The sequence below is a fragment of the Chiloscyllium plagiosum genome, unplaced genomic scaffold, assembly GCF_037043375.1.
Source record: "Chiloscyllium plagiosum isolate Xiang-an unplaced genomic scaffold, Cpla_swu_hap1 HiC_scaffold_52, whole genome shotgun sequence".
Taxonomy (NCBI): Eukaryota; Metazoa; Chordata; class Chondrichthyes; order Orectolobiformes; family Hemiscylliidae; genus Chiloscyllium; species Chiloscyllium plagiosum.
This window is the reverse complement of record NW_028270190.1, coordinates 6,190,139-6,213,106: the sequence shown is the minus strand read 5'-3', so window position 1 is coordinate 6,213,106 and position 22,968 is coordinate 6,190,139. Positions and strand designations below refer to the sequence as shown.

Here is a 22,968-nt window from a genome sequence, read left to right as displayed (position 1 = left end):
TGCTATGGAATTTGATGTGGATCTGATTGTCTTACAGGCAAATTGGAGTGGTTCAATTATACTGTGGAAGCATGGAGTTCATGAAGATCACATTAAACTCCCTATTGTGCGGAAACAGGCCCTTCGACCCAACTAGTCCACATCAACAATTCGAAGACTAACTCATCCAGACCAACTTGCCTCTGACTAATGCACCTGTCACTGGCAATTCTTCTGACCTGCACATCTTTGGACCGTGGGAAGAAATCGGAGCACCCAGAGGAAACCCAAGCAGACACAGGGAGAATGTGCAAACTCCACACAGACGATCGCCTGAAGACGGAATCGAACCTGGGACCATGGAGCTGTGATACAGCAGTGCTAACCACCGAGCCACCAATCTGCCTCTGATTAATGCCATGACAAGCCTTTCAAAGCTCTCATGACCGATGTTGGGGCCACTGGGGGATAGTCATTGAAACATGCTGCGTGAGCCTTCTTCGGCACAGAGACAATGTTGGCCCTCTTGAAATAGGCAGGGACAGTGCCATGTTTCAGGGTGAGGTTGGCAGAAGAAGACCTCTGCCGGTTGATCTCCGCATGCTCTATTTTCACAACCTGGTACTCCGTCTGGTCCCATTGCTTTCCTTGAATTCACACGAAGGAAAACTGATCTGACCCCTGATGCAGAGACTGTTGGGATACGTTCGTCAGGACTTCTCGGAATAGGTGCTAACTCTCCGCCGAAATTCTGCTCAAAGTGTCCATAGAAGGAGTTGAAACGTTCTGCGAGAGATATGCCCCAGCCTGCTATCTTCCACTGTCTATTTTTCGAACCTGTGATGCCATTCAGTCCTTGCCATAGTCGCCGAGTGTCTGTCTATGTCTTTAATTTGAATTGCTATTGTTCCTAGGCTGTTTTAATGGCTCTGCAAAGGTCACACTTGCATTCATTATATTTGAGTGGGTCTACTAATCTGAAGGCCTCACGCCTGGTTTTTACCAGGTTCTGAATATCCTGCTTCATCCAGGGTTTCCTGTTGGGGAACACGTGGATTGACTTCCTCGGTATGCAGTCCTCCACACTCTTGCTGATATAGTCTGTGAGGTGTTTGCGCAATCGTCCAAGGGACCTGTGTACTGTTTGAACATGGCCCAATCAGCCGATTCCAGACAGCAACGGTGTTGATCCTCTGCCTTCCCCCGATCAGCACTGGACCTGTATCCGCGAGGGGTGGGTGGGGGAGTTTTGTTCGAGTTTTTACCTTGAGGCCGGGAGAAGACGTCGGAGTTCCCGAAATAAGAGCGTGGGTTGAAGCAGGAAGCATCCTTCACAGTGGTTTAGCAGTAGGCTAAACAGTTCAGGTCCCTAGTGGGGCATGGGCAAAATTTTCATTAATTTGACTTGGTTCAAGTCGCCAGTCACAATAAACAGGACCTCGGGGTGTTCCGTCTCCAAAGTGTTTTTGGCGGAGTACAGCACATTCATAGCTCTCTCAACCTTTGCTTGTGGCGGTATTTACATAGCAGTTAGTATATCAGCGTTAAATTCCCGTGATAGATAAAAGGGGCGGCATTTGATGGTGAGTAATTCAGGATTTGGTAGCAATGGCTGCGCAGAGTTGCAATGTCCATGCACCACGAGTTGTTCATTAAAAAGAAAATACCTCCAACTCTTTGTCTTGTCCGAGGACGCTGTGCAGTCCATACGATGGATAAATAAACCATCAGCCTGATGTGTGCAGTCAGGAATGGATGGCTTGAGCCAGGTTTCCCTGAAGCAGAGCACGCAGCATTCTGGCAGTTCACGCTGGAAAATGAGCCGTGATCTGATTTCGTTCATCTCCTTCTCCAGTGATTGTATATTTGGTCGGGGTAAGTTAGGAAGGGTGTCTTGAAACTCTGTATTCTGTCTTACGAGCAGGCCCAGCTTCCTCACGGGTTTCTTATATCTGAGTTGTCAAGCGGCCTTTTGGAATTGATTGTGACTGCTTCCAGGAAGGTGATCCTTCCAAGGACCCCGTGGAGCAGGTAGGTTGCTGTTTGGTGCAGTTTTGCACAGGTTTTGCTTCGGACCAGTGTTACAGGTAATTTCCTGATTTATGTTACCGGAGGAAGTGTGTTTAGAATCCCATGATAAGATCCGTTTCTGCTTGTGTTCCAATTTGTCCAGTTAGTTCCTGGTTTCAGTTGCTGTCGAATTGCTGCTCCAGGTCCACACACGTTTTTGTAGATGTGTTTGGGCTGCTCTGCAGGTAAGTTCTGACAGGTTTTATGTTGGGCAAGCGTCTTATGGGGTTGGGAGCGTTTCGTGTTGGTTCTCCTTCCTAGGGAAAGGTCTCTCGGGATCCTGCATTTTCCCGTCAGCCTCAAGCCTGGGGCTCGCGTCGGCTGACTCCAGCTGGCCTGGCCTTATTCCGGGGTGGTCGCATGGGTCGTGTGCACCAAGTAATCTTCTACCTTCATCCAGGAAACTGGCTTTCAGGACCGGAGGAGCTTCAAGCCTGTTAGATTAGATAAAACAGAGTTTTTAGTAATTTTTGAAAGCATGCTATTACGTTTAAATAGGATAGGAAGACTGAAGGAAATAAGAAACTTAGATCTGTACGCAGGAGTTCGCTACGAGTCGACCATATCCAGCACCATCTTGCTCCATTCTGTGGTTGCAGAACAGAGACCAGGTTGATGAGTTGTCTGCCGGGAGCTAGAGTCAAAGGTGTTCATAAGTGTATGCAGAACATTCCAAAGAGGCAGGCCAAATAGCCAAAGGTCATTGTGCACTTTGTAACAAATGGCATAGGCAGATAAAGAGCTGGCGTCCTGGGAAATGAGTGTCGGCATTTTGGTAAGATGTTAGAAATGACTATCACAAAGGCACTGATCTTAGGAATACTCTCAGTGCCCTGCGCCAGTGAGGATAGGAATAGATAGATAGATCAGATGATTGTGTGGCAGAGGTTCCGGTGTAGGAGGCAGGGTTTTCACTTCTCAGATCATTGTGATCTTCCCTGGGGTCGAACAGCAGGGGACCCAATATTCTTGAGGGAAGATTTGATAGTAGAACACTGGAGGATTTAAATCAGTTTGGTTGGGGGGTAATGACGGGTGAGGGGAGCGGATTGTGGGGCAGGGGTACTCTAAATAAGACACGGGTCAGAGACAAGTCCCTGGAAAATTCAATGGCCTTCGTGAGCAAGTTCACGATTAACAGTATCCAGGGTATTAGTAAACAGATGGAAATATGTTTTGGTTTAAAGTGCATTTATTTCAAGACCCGAGGCCTAACTGGTAAGGCAGGCGAGCTCAGAGTATGGATTGTCTCTGCAGCGTGGGATATAATAGCCATAACAGAAACACGGCTGAGGGAAGGGCAGGAATGGAAGCACAGTGTTTCAGGATACAGAAGTTTCAGAAATAACAGAAGTTCAGGTATGTGAGGAGAGGGAGTTGCCCTTTTGATAAGGGAGGAAATAACAATTTTTCTCAGAGAGGATACTCTCAAGATCTCATCAAATGAAGCCATGTGTTCAGGATCTAGAAACAGATATGGTTGGCCACTCTGTTGGGTGTATTATTGATCTCCAAACAGCCAGAATTTACTGGCTGAGCAGGTATGTAGAGAGATTACAGATACCTACAGGAATAATAGAGTATTATCGGTTGCAGATTTTAATTTCCTGTGGTTTGACTGGTTTATCCAGAATGTAAAAGGCCCAGGTAGTATGGAAAAAGGAAAATGCAAAAATGCATCCAAGGAAAATTCTTAAAGCAATAGGTGGTGGACCCTGCTCAGGCGGGAGGAACACTGGATCTCCTCTGCGAAAACACGTTTTTGCAAGTGACTGAAATGTCAGTCCAGTCTTTGGGTCCAGTGACCTTAAATCTCTTAGTTTTGTAGTAACCATGGAGAAAAATACGAGAGGTCCACATCTGAACGTTCTAACCTGGAACAGGACCAATTTTGGGGCCATTAGTCAAGATCTAGCAGAGGTTGATTGAGTGAGTCGGTTTGAAGGAAAATAAACATCTGACAAATGGGAGGCTTTTAAAAGTATGAAATCAAGAATCCAGGAAACGTATGTGCCTGTTAGTATGAAGGCAAAACTTTGGGAGATTTCGAGATCCCTGGCTGACGAGGGATATTGAGGATGTTGTCCGGAGCAAAATTTAATAAATAGGGTTGCGGCTATTTACATTGTGTCAGCTTCCAGTCAGAAAAACACGATAAACATGTGGACACTCTAAAATCCGCCCTTTCTGTGTAATCGTCTCAAGTCCCTGCCACACTTCTGATCTGTAGAACCCACTGCAGTGCCTGTGACCCTCCTTATCCAGTTCTTATAAGACTGACTTCCTGTGTAACATGCTTCAACCACTCACAAGCACCCTCACAATGTAAGCTCCTCCAGACTCTCCATTCATATACACATCTCCATCATCTTCCACAGTTCATACATCCCCATTAGTGTAAATGTCACACTCCCCCACAAGCCTTCCCACTTTGACGAAACTGGAGGAGGTTGCTAATGCATCCTTATCTTTATAACTGTCTCCAAACAAAATTAGTGTCCTTACCTCTGGAAAACCTCGTAGACTCCACACTCTCCATATCTAAATAACCTCCAGATCCTAAGCCTTCCTATATCCATCAGTATTTTCAGTCACGAATACCCTCCATATGTCTATTACTTCTTCCATTGTACACAACCCACTTTATCTCTGCAATCTGCTCCAATAATCCAAAAACTTCGACTGTGTAAACCACCCCATTCTACCAAAATTCTTATGCTTGTAAACTGCTCCGTCCCGCTCAAACACCCCATTTCCATGAACTCCTGTAGGCCATACAGCTCTCCACAGTTTTGTAACCCCATGTCACTGTATTGTCCTCCCTCTCTGTGAAACCACGCCACAGCCTTCGCAAACTGGGTCATCTGATCCAGATCAGACAATTGTTACCTCAGGCACTCCTAGCAACCGTTCCCAGGTGTGTCCGTTCCTTCAGATCCAATCTCTTCACATTCCTGATACTTCTTCCTGCCTTTGTAACCTTACCTAATTAGAACAAAGATCATTCAATAGTACAGCACAATATATGCCCTTCGGTCCTCGATGTTGTGTTAACCTTTTAACTAATTCAGGATAAAACTAACCTATACACCGTAAATGTTCCTATCATCAGTGTGCTATCCAAGAGTCGTTTAAATATCCCTAATGTATCTAACTCTACTACCACAGCTGGCAGTCCATTCCACACACCCACCGCTCTCCATGGGAACTCTGATATATCTGCTAAACATTGCTCCAATTTATTCAAATTATACCCCATCGTGATAGCAATTTACATCCTGGGAAAAAGAAGTTTTTGGCTAACCCCTCGATCTTGCTTTCATCATCCTGTACACCTCAATCAATCACCTCTCATTCTTATTTGTTCCAATGACAATAGGCCAGCTCCAACAACCTTTCTTCATAAGACCTGCTCTTCAGTCCAGGCAGCATCCTAATAAATCTCCTCTTTACCGTTTCTGCAGCTTTCACATTCTTCCTATCATGAGACGAACAGAACATAACACAATATTGCAAATGTGGTCTAATCAGAAATGTTTTGATCTGCCTCATCACCTCGCAGCTGTTAACCTCAATCCCTCACTAATGAAAGCCAACACACCATATACGTATTTTTTTTAAAAAAGTACTAACTTGGGTAGCAACTATTAGGGATCTATCGACGTGGACTACAAGATCACTCTGTTCTTCCACACTGTCAAGAATCCTGCCTTTATCCACGCGTTTTATTTCTGCAGAATCATCCAGTCTTAAACCCTCTCTATCTTAATACCGTCCTCGATTCCCAAAAGACTGATGATCTGTGAATCCACTTAATGTCCCCACAATCCTGCATAGCTCTGTAAACCCCTTTACTACCATGAATTATCAAAATTACTTAAGCCTCTTTATTCGACTGCAATGTTCCTAATACCTGCAAAGCCCTCCAGTCCTGATATCCCTCCCTATCTCTGTAACCTCCATCATCCCCCGGTGCAATTCTGGGGGAACATTGCAGTGGAATGAACTGTTATAGAATCCGAGCCATGTTACAGAGGTAGGAAGGGCGTCAGAACCTGTAGCATGGTACAAATGTACGAATGGGCATGGATGCTGCAGGAAGTTAGCGGTAGCAGGATTCATAGAACCTGCAGGATGGGACCATGGCAGAATAGGTTGTGGAACTTGACTGATGTTACAAATACTATCACAGATCATTTTTGATCTGACCGTTGGACAGATCTGGATGAACTAATTTTGGAGGTGTTCACCCGAACGTCTGTGGATAGTTTCCGATTCCCAGGCTGGGAGTTGCGAGTTCAGACGGAATCCTTTTGCCCATTCCCCCTATGTGCCTGATACTGGCCTGGTGCTGCTCCAGTAGAAAGCACTCTCCATGCATCTGCTGGACTCCAGATCTGCATGACTGACTGCAGCTCACCTCATTAAAATCTTCGTTTGGAATGTTCATTTTTTCATTATTTTTGATTGTTCGTTTCACAAAATGCAGGAACTGGGGAGTTTGCGTTTTGAGAGAATGGCATTCATATAATTGACTATGAGCAATGCAATGGAGTTTTGTGGATTCTGTTGTCCTTTGTCACTATCACTCAGAGTACTGTAGCAACAATGAATTTGAATACAAATTTTGAATTGAATTGTAGAGTGTTAATTTACCAGTTTTAATCGTCTAGGACAGTGTTTGTGCAGATACATAACAGTGTAAATACCTCACCAAATTCTTCGTTAGTGCATTGCGCCCTGAGCACCAGGAGCTTGGAAAAATCATGCTCTTTGCATATGAGGCTTGACAACAGACTGAATGAGAGCAACTCTCTGAGTAAATGACCGTGAGTTTGCCATCTTACTGCTTTTGGCCTTGTGCCATATTGTTAGCTCCGTCTTATAAGTAAACTTGTCATGTTCACCTGTCCTGAAACTTTCTGCTTACTGTAAATCTCACCAGCTGTTAAACATCTCCTTTCTGTTTTAGATTAGATTAGATTAGATTACTTACAGTGTGGAAACAGGCCCTCTGGCCCAACAAGTCCACACCGACCCGCCGAAGCGCAACCCACCCACACCCCCACCTCCACCCCTTTAACCTAACACTACGGGCAATTTAGCATGGTCAATTCACCTGACCCGCACATCTTTGGACTGTGGGAGGAAACCGGAGCACCCGGAGGAAACCCACGCAGACACGGGGAGAATGTGCAAACTCCACACAGTCAGTCGCCTGAGTCGGGAATTGAACCCGGGTCTACAGGCGCTGTGAGGCAGCAGTGCTAACCACTGGGCCACCGTGCCGCCCAGCCCTTAAGCCTGGTCTTCATCTTGTATCTTCTGCAGTTCAAAACGACCTCATTCATTGTGATCTGATTGCATTCATTTGACTGTTTGGAAGTAAGTTTTCACCACTGAATAAAATCAAAAGCTCCTCTTCTCCATCGTTGTCAAACTGAATTTCCTTGTTTGTCTCTCTCCTTTTTCCATCCACCATATCAATTCCCCTGAGAATCTGTACATTTTAATGAGGACGACTATCCTCCCAACGACACTCAGCAGAACAGTACTCCTTTCTATGTCCCTGCAATCACTTCATGTTGCTCCTCATTCTGATACTTCCCGCAGTCTACTCCAAACCACTTATTAATGTGAATGTTACAAACTCCCTCCCTCTAAACTCGTCCCCTTCCTAAGATGCTCCTTGTCAGTTTGAAACTCTCCAGCTTTTGCAGTCTTCCTAATTGATTGCATTTCTTACAGGCCTCACTATCACTGTATCCTAAATTTCTCCCTGCCTTGGTTAACTGTTCCAGCCCCTTCAGAACTCCATATTTCTGGAACGTCATATAGCTCCAAAAACCATCCCGCTACAGTTTGACAGGAACCCTTCTGTTAATTAAACCAACTTCGTCTCGCAATCTGTAAAAATATGAATGGCAGAGATCTCAAAAATCCCACACTTCAAGAAAAAGAATATCAATGTATTATTTATATCTGAGCGTGAACATCAGACAACAACGATTCACAACTCTAAGCCCTTTTCTCTTAACTACATATTACCTACCTCCAACTCCATAATTATGTGCTGTCCCGATGAATCATTTATTAAAAATAAACCAAATTAACTTCAAAGCCATGCAGTTGTTGTCGTCTTCGGTGCTATTGTTTTTTCTAGCTGTAGATCTCCTTGAGTCACCTTCTTTCTTTTTTCCTGCGTAAATGATTCTAATGAAAAGACACCTTTGGTGAACTGATTGAATGTCTTGTGTCTCTCGCTCGACAGCAGTCACTCTCTCTGATTTTCAAAATGGCTGGCATTTTTCTATCCCCAATACCGGACAGTGTAATTGATTCGGTGTTGTCAAAACAATATATTCTAACTTGATAGCGTGTTAGTATCCTGGGTTATAATTTGACACAACTGGTTAAATTCGAAATGTTGCCAAAACAGCAACCAACTCATGTATGTATTTCATGATTAAATGCTGTATATTTTCAATTTTCCTGTACTCCTCATGTAAACTGTCAGTGCAGAACAACATTCACACTCTCTTAAAGGTACAGTACCTGTCGTCTACTTCATAACAATGGTGAGGGCTCCAAATCCCACAAATTCTTCTGCTTGTGCACACAATCAATTTTAAACAACCCTCCTCACTTCTGTAGTGTCCTGCAGCCCCTACAATCCTCCCAAGCACTGCGCATTCTGCCTACTACTAATAAGATCCCTATCTGTGTAAATGCCTCCAGTCACTGCAATCTCCTTTGCTGTGGAGCACCCTCCAGATCCGACAGCTTTCTCTAACTGTGTAACCTCCTTCAGGTCGATAGCCGCCAATTGGCTGAAACATGCTGTCACCATTGCATCCATCCTTATTTCTTAACATTGTTCAGTCTCTCAAACTGTCCCTATTATTTTAATCTGCTCAAGTCCATCCAACACTCCCGATGTGTCTAACCTCTTCAAATTCTGACAATCTTCCCTATCTGTGTAAATTTCTCCAGTTGCTATATACCTCCATACCGGTGTGACTGTTATGATGGCATTATATTCTATTTTTGTATGTAAACAGTTTCTCTCCCCGCCGCCCATCCTATGCTCATAAGACACAGAGTCTCTCACAACCATCTCTATTACTGTAACATCCTCCCGTCTCAACAAGCCTCCCCATCCCTGTCACATCTTTCAGCAAGCACAACATTCACGCTCTCTCAAATATCTTCCACTGTATAAAATCTTATATGTAACTAATGTTCTCCAGTCCACACCAGCCTCCCTATCCCAGTAATATTCCCCAGTAGTTAACACCCTCTCACGCCAACATTATTCGCCGGACACCACTACGGTTGTTAAATACACCACATTCTTTATTCTTCGAAGTGTTTCCACACCCTGCTCATTTTAGCCCCTTTAACAATCCACAGCCTTACATCAATCAACAGCTATGGAATCTAATCCTCCTTCTCTGTAACTTCATAGAATATAGAATATTATAGTGCACTACAAACTCTTTGCACGGACCTGTGTAACCAATCTGAAGCCCATCTAACCTATACTATTCAATTTTCTTCCATATGTCTACCCAATGATCACTGAAATGCCCTGAAGATCTATTACTGTTTTAGCAGTGCGTTCCACGCCCCTACAATTACCTGCGTAAGGAAAGTACCTCTAACGTCTGTCCTATATCTATCACGCTTCTATGTAAAGCTATGCCCCCCCCCCCCCCCCCCGTGCTATCCATCACCATTCGAGGTAAATAGCTCTCACTATCTACTGCATCTAACACTGTGATAATCTTATAAGTCTCAATTGTGTCATCTCTCAACCTTCTTCTCGCTAACGAAAACAGCCTCAAGTCCCTGAGACTTTCATCATAAGACCTGCCCTCTACACCAGTCAACATCCTTGTAAATCTCCTCTGCATCCATTCCAAAGCTCAACCATCTTTCCAGCAATTGGGTGACTGGAACTGGACCCGATACTCCAAGTGTGGCCACACCTGAGTTTAGCATAGCTGCAGCATGACCTCATCGTTCTGAAACTCATCGCATGCTTTCGTAACCACTTTATCAAATGAGTGGCAACCTTCACGTGTTTATGAACATAGACACCGAGATCTCTCTGCTCGTAGACACTGTGAAGAATCCGACGGTTAGTTCAAATCTCTGCATTCCTGTTATTCATTCTAATGTAAATCACCTCATACCCGTCCGAATTATCTCCATTTGATGTCTCTTAGCCAAACTCTGCATCTTACATATGTTTCGCTGTAATCTACAGTATAATTTGGCACTATCCACAACTCTCCTGACTTTCACATCATTCGCTAATGTACTAACCAATCCTTCTTCGCCCTCATGCATGACATTTCAAGAAATGACAAACGGCAGTGGACCCAAAACAGATCCTTTCGGTACACCACTCTTCAAATAAACACCAAGATGAACAGTTCCCATCCGCCGCTTTACCCTGTCTTTCAGCTGGCGAATTTCTGACCAAATTGCCAAATCACTAGCAATCTCATGACTCCGTATTTTGATCAATAGTCTCACTGAAATCCAAATACACCACATCAATCTTTTTTATCTTTAAGCAGCTTTTTGTTCAACTTCACAAAACAATGTTGAATATCGCTAATCAGCTTTGTAGATAATTATAAATCCTATCGCACACAATCATTACCAACACGTTCATCACAATCGAAGTCGATAATTATCAGGTTGTCTCCACTTCCATGTTTGAAAGAGGGAGCAGCTATGCCTCAGTGTCCTGGCACTATTCCTGTAGCCAATGACTCCAACCCATCCGGTCTCTGTAAACTCCTCCAAGTTACTCCATCACACCCGATTTCTGTAAATTCCCCAGTCACTTCAACCTTTTCGATCTCTGTAACTTCCTCCAGTCACTCAACCCTCTCTACCTCTGTAACCATCTCCACAGGCTCCAAGCCTCCCTAACAGTGTAATATCCCCCAGTCACTCCAAACCGCACAATCTCTGGAGCCTCATTCAGTCACTTCAACGTATCCTAACTCGGTTACCTCCCCTAGTCACTCCAATCCTCCATATTGCTCGAGCCTCCTCCAATCACTGCAGCACTCCCTACCCCTGTAACCGTGTCCAGTCGATCTAAATCTCGCTACCTCTGTAACCATCTCCAGTCACTCCAACCTCCCTATCTCTCTAACCGCCAACAATCACCCCAAACCTCCCTCTGGAGGTATCCTCTTCCAGTTACTCCAAGCCTCCCTCTCCCTGCAAACCACTTCACTCACTCCAACCGTCCCTAATTCTGCAACCTCTCCAGTCACTCTAAACCATCCTCTCACTGTCGCTGCCGCCACACACTCTAAATCTCCTTAAAATATAACGTCCTCCAGGTACACCGAGCTTCCCTATTTCTTAAACCTCCCCGAGTCACTAAAACCATCATTATCTCTGGAGTCACCTCCAGTCACTCCAACCTTTATATCTTTCTCACCTTCCCAGTTCACTCCAAAACTTCATATACCTGTAACGTCCCGGAATCACTCCAGACCTCCCTCTCTCTTTAACATGCTCCCGTTAGTCTATTCAACACTCTCTCTGACCTCCGTCAATAACATCAACCTTCCCTTACTTTGGAATCTTCACTAGTCACTCCAACAATTACTTTCTCTTTAACTTCCTCCAGAGGCCCAAAACGTCCGTCTCACTGAAACAACCTCCAGCCGATCATGACCTGTCCTCACCAGTCCATCTTCCTTCACACCTACGCGCTCCACCCCCTTCTCTAACGTATCACAAAGTGCCCGATGTCTATCTAACTATCGCAATCTCACCTACATTCACCAACAGCCCCATGTCCCTTCTATTGATATCACCACCCCTCGGCTCACAGCCTCATTCCCGATGAAGAACTTAAGCCTGAAACGTCGAATGTCCTGCTCCCCAGATGCTGCCTGACCTTCTGTGTTTTTCCAGCATCATACGGTTGACTCTAATTTCCAGCATCTGCAGTCTTCACTCTCCCCTCTCTCTGTAACTGCCTCCAGTTGCCTGATCCCTCCCTATTTCTGTAAGCTCCTTCAGTCTCGCCATCCCTCCCTATCGTTATCACCTCCGTCAGGCACACCATTCACCCCTATCTCTGAACCCCCTAGTCACTCCAACACTTAATATCTCTGTAAACCCCTCCAAACACTGCCACTCTCCCTGTCTCTGTAATCTAACAGAGCCAATCCAACACTCCCTGTATCTGAATCTTCTGACAATCCCTCCAAGCCTCCCTATCTCTCTAAACCCTTCCTGTCACCGATTCCCTCCTTATTTCTGTTAGCTCCACTAATCAATCCAACCCTCCTTATCTCTGTGTCCTCCTCCAGTCACTAAATCCCTTCAAACCTGTTTAACCTCCTCTAGCGACTCCAACTCTTCCTATTTCAGTAACCTAGTCCCATCACTCCAATTCTCCTTATCACTGTAATCTCCAGCACTAACTCCATCCCTCCCTATTCCTGAAACTGAACCTCGCCGCTCCAAACCGCCTTATCTTTTTAAACTCCTCCAGACACTGCAAACCTCCCACTCACTGTAAACGCTTCCACAATCTAATTCTCCCTAATTCTGTAACCTCCTGCTATCAGTACAACACTGCTTATATCTTCAACCTCGCCAAGTCACTTCAACTCTCACTATCATTGGAACCTCGTCTATTCACCCCAACCCTCTTTATCGCTATGAACTCCGCCTTTTACACCAAATCCTCATAACACTATAAAATCCCCGAATCACTACAGCCCTCCCTATTTCTGTAACATCCTCGTCACTCAATCCCTCCCTACTTCTCTAATCTCCAGCAGTCACTCCAACACTGTGTATCTGTCTAACATACGCCATGCACTCCAAATCTCTCCACCTCAGTAACATCCTTCAGCCACTCGATCTCTCTCTATCTCAGTATCCTCCCCAGTCACTACACTCCTCGATATCACTTCAACTTCGGAGAATGACTCTAATCTTCCCTTTATTTGTGACATCCCTGAGTCACTACAATTCTCACTATCTCAGTGATCTCGTGCAGACACTCCAATCTACCCTCTCTCGATAACCTGCTACAAGCACTCCATCCATCCCTATCGCTGCAACCTCCTCCAGTCACTCCAACCGTCCCTATCTCTGTAACCTTCTCTAGACCCTCCAAACCTTCCAAACGTTGTAACCTCATCCAGTCAGTCAATTCCTCCCTATCTCTGCAACAGCTTTGAGTCTCTCTATCCATCCCTAACTCAGTAATATTCCCTCGTCTCTCCAACATTTACTATCTCTGTAACCTCCTCCATTCACTGTAATCTGGCCTATTTCTGTGACCTAACCGAATCTGTCCAACATTCCTTGCGTCTAAAACTTTCTGACGTCACTGCAAGACTCCCTATCTCTGTGAGCTCCCCCAGCCAATCCAACACTCCCTATTTGTGTCACCTCCAGCATTCACTCGAATACTCCCAATCACTGTAACCTCCTCCAGACACTACAGTTCTTCAGATCTCTGTAACCTCTTCCATTGACTCAAACCCTCTCTGTTTCTGCAACCTAGTCCAGTCACTACACGCTCCCGATCTCTGTCACCTCCTTCAGTTACTCCAGTAATCCCTGCCTCTGTAACCCTGTCCAGTAACTGCAATCCTCCCTATCACTGTAAACTCCTCCAGTCGCTCCACCTTTCCTCTTTATGTTATCGCCATTCCACTCCAACCCCTCACATCTCTGTAAACTCCTGAGGTCACTGCAAATCTCCTTGTCCACACACTCCAAACCTATCTATTTCTTCAACCTCCCCAATTCACTCCAACACTTACTATTTATGTTAACCTTCCACAGTCACTCCGAGCGTCCATATTAACCTCGTTGAATCATTCCAGCTCTGCCTATCTCTGGAACCTTGTTCAGTCGCTGAAATCTATCCTTACGTTGTAGACTCCCCTAGTCACTCCAATACTTACTATCTCTACAATTCCTCCAGTCACTCCAAACAACCCTATCGCTGAAATTTAAGCGAGTCACTTCAAACTTCGCTGCCTCTACAATCTCCAACAGGCGCTCTAATCCTCCATATCTCTACAAAATCCTCGAGTCACTGAATCCCCCATCTCTCTTAGCACCTGCAATCAATCCCTGCCTGTTTAACATCCTGCATTCACCCATACACCACCTACATCTTAGCCTCTACCAGTCAATCAACCTCACCGTCTCGGTTTCCTCCTCCAGTCACTCCAGTCTTCAATATCGACGTCACACCCGCGAGTCAGTCTAAACATCCCAAATCTGTAACCTCCCTGAGTCAGTCTAACCCTCCATATCTCTGTGACCTCCTCCAGTTGCTCCAACCTTCCCGATTGCTGTAACTCCTGCAGTCACTCAATGCACCCCACCCCCAATCTCCCATCTCTGTAATCTTCACTAGTCAGGTTTCTCCCTGCAATATTGTGCTGGTTACGGACGACTCCTTGTGAGCTCCTGCGTGCAGATCTAAGTTTCTTATTTCCTACAATCGTTCTACACACTTTAAACCGAAGAGCATAATGTTCAAAAATTAATAATAACTATGTTTTATATAACCGGACAAGTTTGAAGCTCCTCTGATTTTCAAAGCAAGTTTCTTCGATGAAGGCAGCAGACTACGTGGTGCCCACGACCCGTCCGACCACCGCAGCATCAGGTCAGGACAGCTAGAGGCATTCTACATGAGCCCCAGGCTTGGAGCCTGCCGGAAAATGGAGGCACCATGAGACCTGCTCCAGGAAGAAGAACCGAAACAAAACGTTCCCGGCCCGATAAGACGCCTACTTTGACATGAAATCTATCAGAACTTACCTGGAGAGCAGCCCAATCACTTCCGCAAAAACATGGCTGACCTGATGGAGCAATTCGGCATCAACTGAACCCAGGAACAAACTGGACAAATCGGAACAAATACAGAAAATTACCATCTTTCCTGAGTCTTAAACACGTTCCCTCTGAAAAAGAAACACACAGTAAATTAGCTGTAACACTGGGTCCTAAGCAACCCCGCTGCAAAGATACACCAAACTGTAACCTACCTGCTCTACGGGTTCCTAGGAAGGATCACTTTCCTGGAAGCAGTCACAATCCACTCCAAAAGACCACTTGACCACTCACATAATAAGAAACCTGTAAGGAAGCTGGGCCTGCAAGTAAGACAGACTATGCGGTTCTAGACCCCCTCTTCCTGGTATGCTCTGAGTAAAAATAAATCTATGAAGAACAAGTTGGACGAACTCAGATCACCGCTCAGCTTCCAGCGTGAATTACGGGACTGCTGCGCACTCTTCTTATCAGAAACTTGGTTCAACCCATCCATTCCTGACTGTGCACTTTAGGCTGATGGTTTATCTCTCCATCGTATTGACTGCACAGCATCATCGGCTAAAATAAATTTGCTTTTTAATCAAAAATTGTGGTGCATGGACATAGCAACCCTGGATAGTCATTGCTCTCCACACTGTGAACCCATCACAATCAAATGCCTCCCCTTCTATATGCCACGGGGATTTACCGCTGCTACATTAACTGCTGTGTAAATGCCTCCACAAGCAAATGTCGAGGAAGCTCTGGATGTGCTGTACTCCATCACTAACACCTTGAAGATAGAACACCGCGAGGCCCTGTTCATTGTCACGAGCGACTTGAATAAAGCCAATCTCAGGAAGGTGTTGCCCAAGTACCAGCAGAACATTACCTGCCCACCAGGGGTCCGAAAAATTTAAACCACTGCTGAACCACTGTGAAGGATCTCACCACTCCATCCCCCGTCCTCAATTCGGGAACTCCGTGCAAAATACCTTGCTTCTTCTCCTGGCTTAAAGACAAAAATTCAAGCAATAAACCTCCTGGCGGATATAGGTCCAGTACTCGTCGGAAGAGACAGATAATCAACTTCGGTGCTGTCTGGAATTGGCTGCTGGGGCCCAGTGTAAACAGTATGCAGGTACCTTGGACGAGTATGACACTACCGTCACAGAGTTTGTCAGCAAGTGTGTGGGGGACTGCATACCAAGAAAGTCAATCCGGGTGCTCTGCAACAGGAAATACTGGATGAATCATGACATACAGAACCTACTAAAAGCCAGGCCTGAGTCCTTCAGATCGTGAGACCAACTCAAATATAATGAATCTAATTATTAACGTCACGGAGCTCCTAAGACAGCCAAGGACTAATACCGATCAAAACTAGAGACCCAGAATGACATCCGGCGACTGTGGCAAGGATTGAATGGCATCACAGATTCTACGAAGAGACAGTGCAAGATAGCAGACGAGGACATTTCCCTTCCAGATTGTCACAACTCCTTCTGTGATCGCTTTGAGCAAAGTTTCGGTGGAGAGTAAGCACCTATCCCGACAAGCCCTGACGAACCTATCCCAACAGTGTCTGCATCAGAGGTCACATGAGATTTCCTTCATTTGAATCCAAGAAAAATGATGGGACCAGACGGAGGAGAGACAGTGCACTTTGAGCATGCGCAGATCTACTGGCAGAGGTCTGTTCAGACATCTTCAACCTGCCGCTTTAGCGTTTCGGGTGCGTTATGGCACCGCCGTTTTAGCTCTTACCTGTTTTGGCGCTCATTACTTTGGCGCTTAGCTATTTTGGCGCCAATTCAGAAGTTAAAAAAAAGACTTGTTTGGTTAAAGAATGGAGGATGACGAATGACCCGATGTAATTTTCAAACCTAGCAAGAGTTGATAGTCAAACTGTAATGACCTGCTGTAGATTGAAATCTCGTTTTGTGATCCTTTGCTCATTTAACAATTGTAAATAGTCATCTAGCACCTTGATGATACTTCAGCCCTTCTGCCTTCACATCGGAAAGCCGTAGTACAATTTTCTTTCTATTTTCTTGTAGAGCCCATACCAGAAATGGTTGAAAACATTCTAAGCAAGAGAAACAAACCAACATTTTCACACAATGATTATCTATATTTGTTTGATAAATGTAGCAAAATGTAGAAATTCGGTTTTATAATGAATAGATGAAAGACAATGAATAAAAAAGAATTCGATTTATTTCTTACAATACAATTAAAACGATTTTTACGGTCTCTACAAGACTATTTCTTTTTATTCTGAACTGACGCCAAAACAGCTCATCGCCAAAGTAATGAGCGCCAAAAAATTTAGAGCCAAAACGGCGGCACCAAATGATCAGTGCCAAATAGTCCCATTTCGCCCTGCAGCAGGCCACTGTCCCTGCCTATTCAAGAGGCCAACAACATCCCTGTATCTAAGAAGGCTCGTGTAGCATGTGTCAATGACTACTGGCCAATGACCCTAACTTCAGTGTTCATGAGGTGCTATGAAATGCTGGTCATGGTATTAATCAACTCCAACATCCCCACTACACTTTCCTGACTCCAATTTGCTTATCGGACCATACGATCCACGTCAGATGTTATATCACTTGCCCTTCAATCTCCCCAGAACATCTTGAAACCAATAAGAGCTACGTAAGAATCCTAAATATTTACTACAGTTCAGCCTTCGACACTATTATCCCCTGGAGACTGATTACTAAACTCAGTGATGTCGGACAGAGCCGCACTCTCTGCAACTTGATCCTCAGGTCCTGACCAAAAGGCCACAATTGAAGATTGGTGACAATATTTCATCGGCACCAACTCTCTACACTGGAGCCTAACAGGGGTGCATACTCAGCCACCTACTGAACTCATTGTATATTCCCTGACGGCATTGGCAAATACCAGAATAATGCCATTTGCAAGATCGCTGATGACACCACCATGTCCGTCTAATCTCAAATTGCGACGAAAGAGACTATGGACAGGAGGTAGAAGACCTGGAAAAAATGGTGCCATAAGAACTACCTTGCTCTCAATGCCATCAAAATCATGGGACTCAATATTGACTTTCAGTGGGATGTTGTTCATGACACCCCCCGCCCGCCCCCCCTACACAATAACAGCACAGAGGTGGACCAAGTGAAGAGTGTGAAGCTCCTCGGAGTAGTGGTCCACAACAAGATTTCTTGGACTGTTCATGTGGATGCACTGGTTACAAGGGACCAACAACATCTCCTCTTCCTAAGTCAACTGAGGAAATTTCGAATGACGGTGAATAACTTGCCAACGTTTATTGGTGCGTAATCGATAGCATTCTGTTTGGTTGTATCATTACCTGGTATGACAAATGTGACATTCAAGATCGGAGACTGTTACAGAGAGTTATGATCTCGGCTCGGGCAATCACAAAGGCCAACCTCTCATCTCTGAAATCCATCTACCAGGCTGCCTGTTAAGGAAAGGCAGCCAGCATTCGTAAAGATCCATCCCACCCTGGCAATGTTTTGTTTCTACAATCTCTACCATCGGAGAGAAGGTGAGAAAGAGAAAGTTGAAATAAACTGTTTGAGGTAAATTATTTTTTTAAAAAAATGGTGGAAGGTGCCCAGAGAGTTGATAGAAACAGAAACATGAGAAAAGGGTTTACATCGCATTTATTCAGCCACAGAATAAAAAGCTATGAACTATGTGCAGGCAGATGGGATAACTTTAAAATATCACCACGGTCAGCACAGCAATGGTGTTCCGAAGGGCCTTTTGCTGTGCTGTATTTTTCTACTTTCCAACTTCCCCATATCTACGCTGGCGAAGCCCCTCAGAATCTTCAAAGTTTCCAAAACTTTCTGTCTCAATTTTCTAAACTCCAATGCGTTGGCACACAATCCTTTCCACCTCTTCTCATTACAACATCACTCCATTCCCAACATCAGCCTAGTGAGTATTCTCTGGCCTGCCTCCAATGCAAGAATATCTTTCCTTAGCGCACTCAGACTGTTCATAATATTGTAAGTGAGGTCTGATTCATACTTTGCCTATGCATGATCTCCCTATGTTTAGATTTCATCCTCTGTGTAATAAGTGCCAGCTGTTAATTTACCTTTTCTATTAAAGGCTGAAATCCTAAGCTATGATTTTTTTCGGATTGATACACAAAGTCTTCGAAAACGCTTTATGCTGTCAGTCTTTTCACAAAACAGTATTTTTTTGCTAAAAGCTGTTACGTTTCTCAAGAATACTGTGCCTTTGTTTTGTTTTCAGAGGGATCGCAACGCAGTCTGGACTCCTAAACGCCTGGGTTTGGTACGAAGATGAAAGGTCTTTTCGTTTATACATAAAAGGATGACTCTTTCAGTCAAAGCCTTTACATTTTCTAACCAACCTATATCAGTCAAGACGGGGTGGCCAGCTCTCAAAGGTGAGCAATTCAGTCCAGAACTAGTGAGAGGTTTCAGCTGTGGATCTGTGTGGAAACAGGCTTCTGGACTCTCTCTTTCCTTCTGCTGTTCAAACTTCGACCTGGAAGCCTTCGTTTGATTTTTACTGAAACTGAGGGGTTTTCATTATTGAGTCGGCTGTATGTATTCGGAACAACATAATTAAGACTAGTTTGGATAGTCTGCGTACTGTAGGCGTTTCATATTCTATTCTTTCTTTTTCATTACATAATTTTGTAAATTTGTTTTGTCTGTTTTAAAACCTGTAAGTCAACCTAGCTAATTTACTCAGTGTAACCTTCATGCACACGTATCGAATCAAATTGTAAAGTTATGGTCTCAGTTGTTTGATTAAAAATGTTTTGAGTTGTCTTGCCTGATCCGTAATAGTCTGAAACCAATCGGTGTTAGCCACACTGTAAGTCAGGAACGTGCTAGATTGCATTTTAAAGGATCGAACAATAAATACTGACGGGACCCTTAGAAACAATGAGAGACACATGATTTTATAAAAGGAAAACACTTTTGTTGAAGCTGCTGAATTTTATCTTTGGTGTGGCTATGCATGGCAGAATAGATAAGCATGGGTGAGGGGAGTGGTGCTAAGGGGGAACATATTTTTGAAATTTCAAAGCCTTTTGATACATTTCAATCGGCGCAAAAAGAATAACCAAGCAGGGAATAGGGCCCCTGAAAGATTTACAAAATCTTCTAAGTGTGGAACAGTTACCGAGATACTGAACAAAACTTTTACATCACTATTTACTGCGAAGAAACGATTGAAACTTGGAGAAATAAATAGTGATGTCTTCATAAAATTTCAGTGTATAGAATAGGACGTTCTGGTGGTCTTAAAACGCATAAGGGTAGAAAAACCCCGAGGAGCTCATTCGGTGTATCCGAGGGGGCTGTGGCAGCTGGGAAAGAAATTGTGGTATCACTATCAGGGATATTTAGATCATCGATCATCACGGTGAGATTCTGGAAGTCCGGAGGGCGGCTAACGTTATTCCAGAACCTTAAGGGCTGCATGGAGATACCAGGAAACTACAGACCAGTGAGACAGACGTCAGAGGGAGGCACTGTGTAGGTGGAGATTCTGAGAGACACGAACCACATGCATTTTGAAAGATAAGGCCGGTCAACATGGCCTTGGGCATGGGAAATCTGCTTGAGATTTGGCCAAGAAATACACGGACATCAGCAAGGCCTTCGACGTGTTTTCACATGGTACACCGCGTAACACTGTTAGAATACACATGATGAAGGGGAGCTTACCAACTGAAAGAAAAACTTGCTTGATGATCGGAGATAAAGTTGGTGGGAGAGGGTTGATGTTCTGACTGGAAGCTTGTGATCAGTGATGTGCCATGAGGTTCATTTTTGGGTCCACTGTTGTGGATCATTTATTTGAACAATTTGGATGACAATATCAGAGTCCTTGTTAATACGTTTGTGGCTGACACTGAAATGGGTAGTACGATGGCCTATGAAGATGGTTATGTAAGAACACAACGGGATGTTGATCGGCTGGGCCGGGGAGCTGAGGAATAGCTGATGGAGATTAATTTGTATAAGTGCGAGGTGTTCCATTTTGGAAGGCCACACCAGAGCAGGGCATAAACAGTCATTGGTCGGACCCTGGCCAGACTTATCTGACAAAGAACCATTGGTGCAGGTGTACATTTTCATGAAAGTGCTTTCACAGATAGGAAGGAATTTGGCTCGTTTCCTTCATTGTTCAGAGCACTGCGAATACGATTGAAACATCATGCTGTGGCTGTACAAGACATTGGTCAGGCCATCATAAATCCGTTGCTGAACATCAGGAAAAACTCGTCCGGTTCACTTGCGTTCTTTAGGGAAGAACATCTGACTTTCTTACCTGGTCTGGTCTACATGTGACTCCAGACCCACAGCTACGTCGTTGATTCTGAGCAGCCTCTGTGCATTTTTCAGGGAGTAATGTATGTTGTACTAGGCCATGAGAACCTTACTGCATGTAGGAAAAAACAAACGTGCATGTTTCTATCTTCTGTTCACCCTGTAACCACGTCTGTTTGATGACTGCATCGCACTTATCTCAGTCTCACAAGTCCATGTATCTTATTACAGATACTTTATACATGCAAAAACCAGATGATTATAATGGATTATTTCAACACGCTTTCCAGTCACGAACCGATTCTTTGATTTGGAGTTTATTTTCTACTCTCTGTTCCTCCCTGTTCGTCCTGTTCCTTTCTGCTTGTCTTCAGCCTCATTCCCATGTTGCTCTGATACCCCACCTTTTCTCTTTGGATTGCAGCTCTCCCTTTATAGGAGACATCCTTCGCTATATGCAACTCCTATAGTTCCACTAATTATCGCACCTCCTCCATTCCCTTCTGTGCAAAACTCCGTATTCTTGTTTAAAATTCCTGTCGCCTAGCCCTCATCTAAACATGTACCTCGCACAATTCCCTAGAACAGACAGTATCCCTTCAAACAATTGGAGAACCTCCCATTATTGCTCTAGATTCCAGTGGCTGGACATGCCCAACTGTGCTCTAACATAGTTCAGATACTTCAAAAACTCCCTATCTGTGCCACCTATTCAATCCCAAGCAACTGCTATATTCCAATAATCTCATCCAGCCCTGAACAGTGTTCCCATTCTCTGTACCTTCTCGGGTCCTGAGGGCACATGTACACCAGGAGTCTCCAAAATGGTCCTTAAGTCTTTACTTCCGCCAGTCACCAGAAGATTCTTACCTCTTTAACATCCAAAAATGTAAAGTCCCTCCGACATTCCCTGCCAGTCATTTTGTCTTTTGTTCAAGTCTTAATATCTCTGTAACCAGTTAATTAAAAGCTCTATGGACCATACAGAGCTCTCACTGGAGTAACCACTTAGAACAAAACATCTCACCACCTCCCTAATCCCTTTGCTGTCTTCGGTGCCTGAAACTCTCCCTGCGCCTCCTTAAGGTCCTACAGCTCTCCCTATCTATCCAGACAACTTGTTTCTTCCCTGATAACATACTCAATTCTCTATCCACACTCATCCTTCGGTCCTCCTTTCTTCTGTCTTCCAGGCACGACTGCGATCCTGTGAGCGATCAGTGCGGAATGAGAGTATTATATCTAGCTGAGGCAGAGAATGAGAGAGTGAGCAGCGCAGAGCTGGAGAATAGAAATCAGCAAAGATGATTGAGGCCTACTTGGACTTAAAGGTGGAGAAGAAGCAGAGCGTGAGCCTTCAAAATCAGTATCGAGTCACAGAGGGAGTGACCATGTTAGAGAGCAAATTGAAGCAGGAGCATGAGGGCATCACAGAAAAAAAACTTGAAGTTAATTGCACTATAATACACTGTCATTGGCGACTTCAATTTGGCAATTTCTACTCCTTTTTTTTCCTGAATGAAAGACTGAACTCAGAAATATCATGAACAAGTGAAAGTCTGAGCTAATATAAAAATCTCAGGAAGCTGCAGGTGGATAATAAGTGAATCTTAAATGAATTTCCTTAATTTTAACTTTATTGTAAGTTATTAGTTAAGACTAAATGCGTTTCAAATTGAGATATGACAGCGCAGGTTGGTCAGTGTTAAATAATGCTGGGTATAAAGTATTAATAAACGATATAAAGGGA

At 44.3% G+C, this 22,968-nt stretch overlaps 1 long non-coding RNA gene across 1 annotated transcript; it reads right to left on the bottom strand.

Annotated features, from left to right (window-relative positions):
* Nucleotides 1-2,438: 2,438 nt before the first annotated feature.
* On the bottom strand, nucleotides 2,439-20,921 carry LOC148134764 (uncharacterized). Its single transcript, XR_015755624.1, has 3 exons — nucleotides 20,613-20,921; nucleotides 14,893-14,973; nucleotides 2,439-2,483 (listed from the first exon to the last, which is right to left on the bottom strand). It is a non-coding gene; the product is annotated as an uncharacterized LOC148134764 (long non-coding RNA).
* Between the last annotated feature and the right edge of the window lie 2,047 nt (nucleotides 20,922-22,968).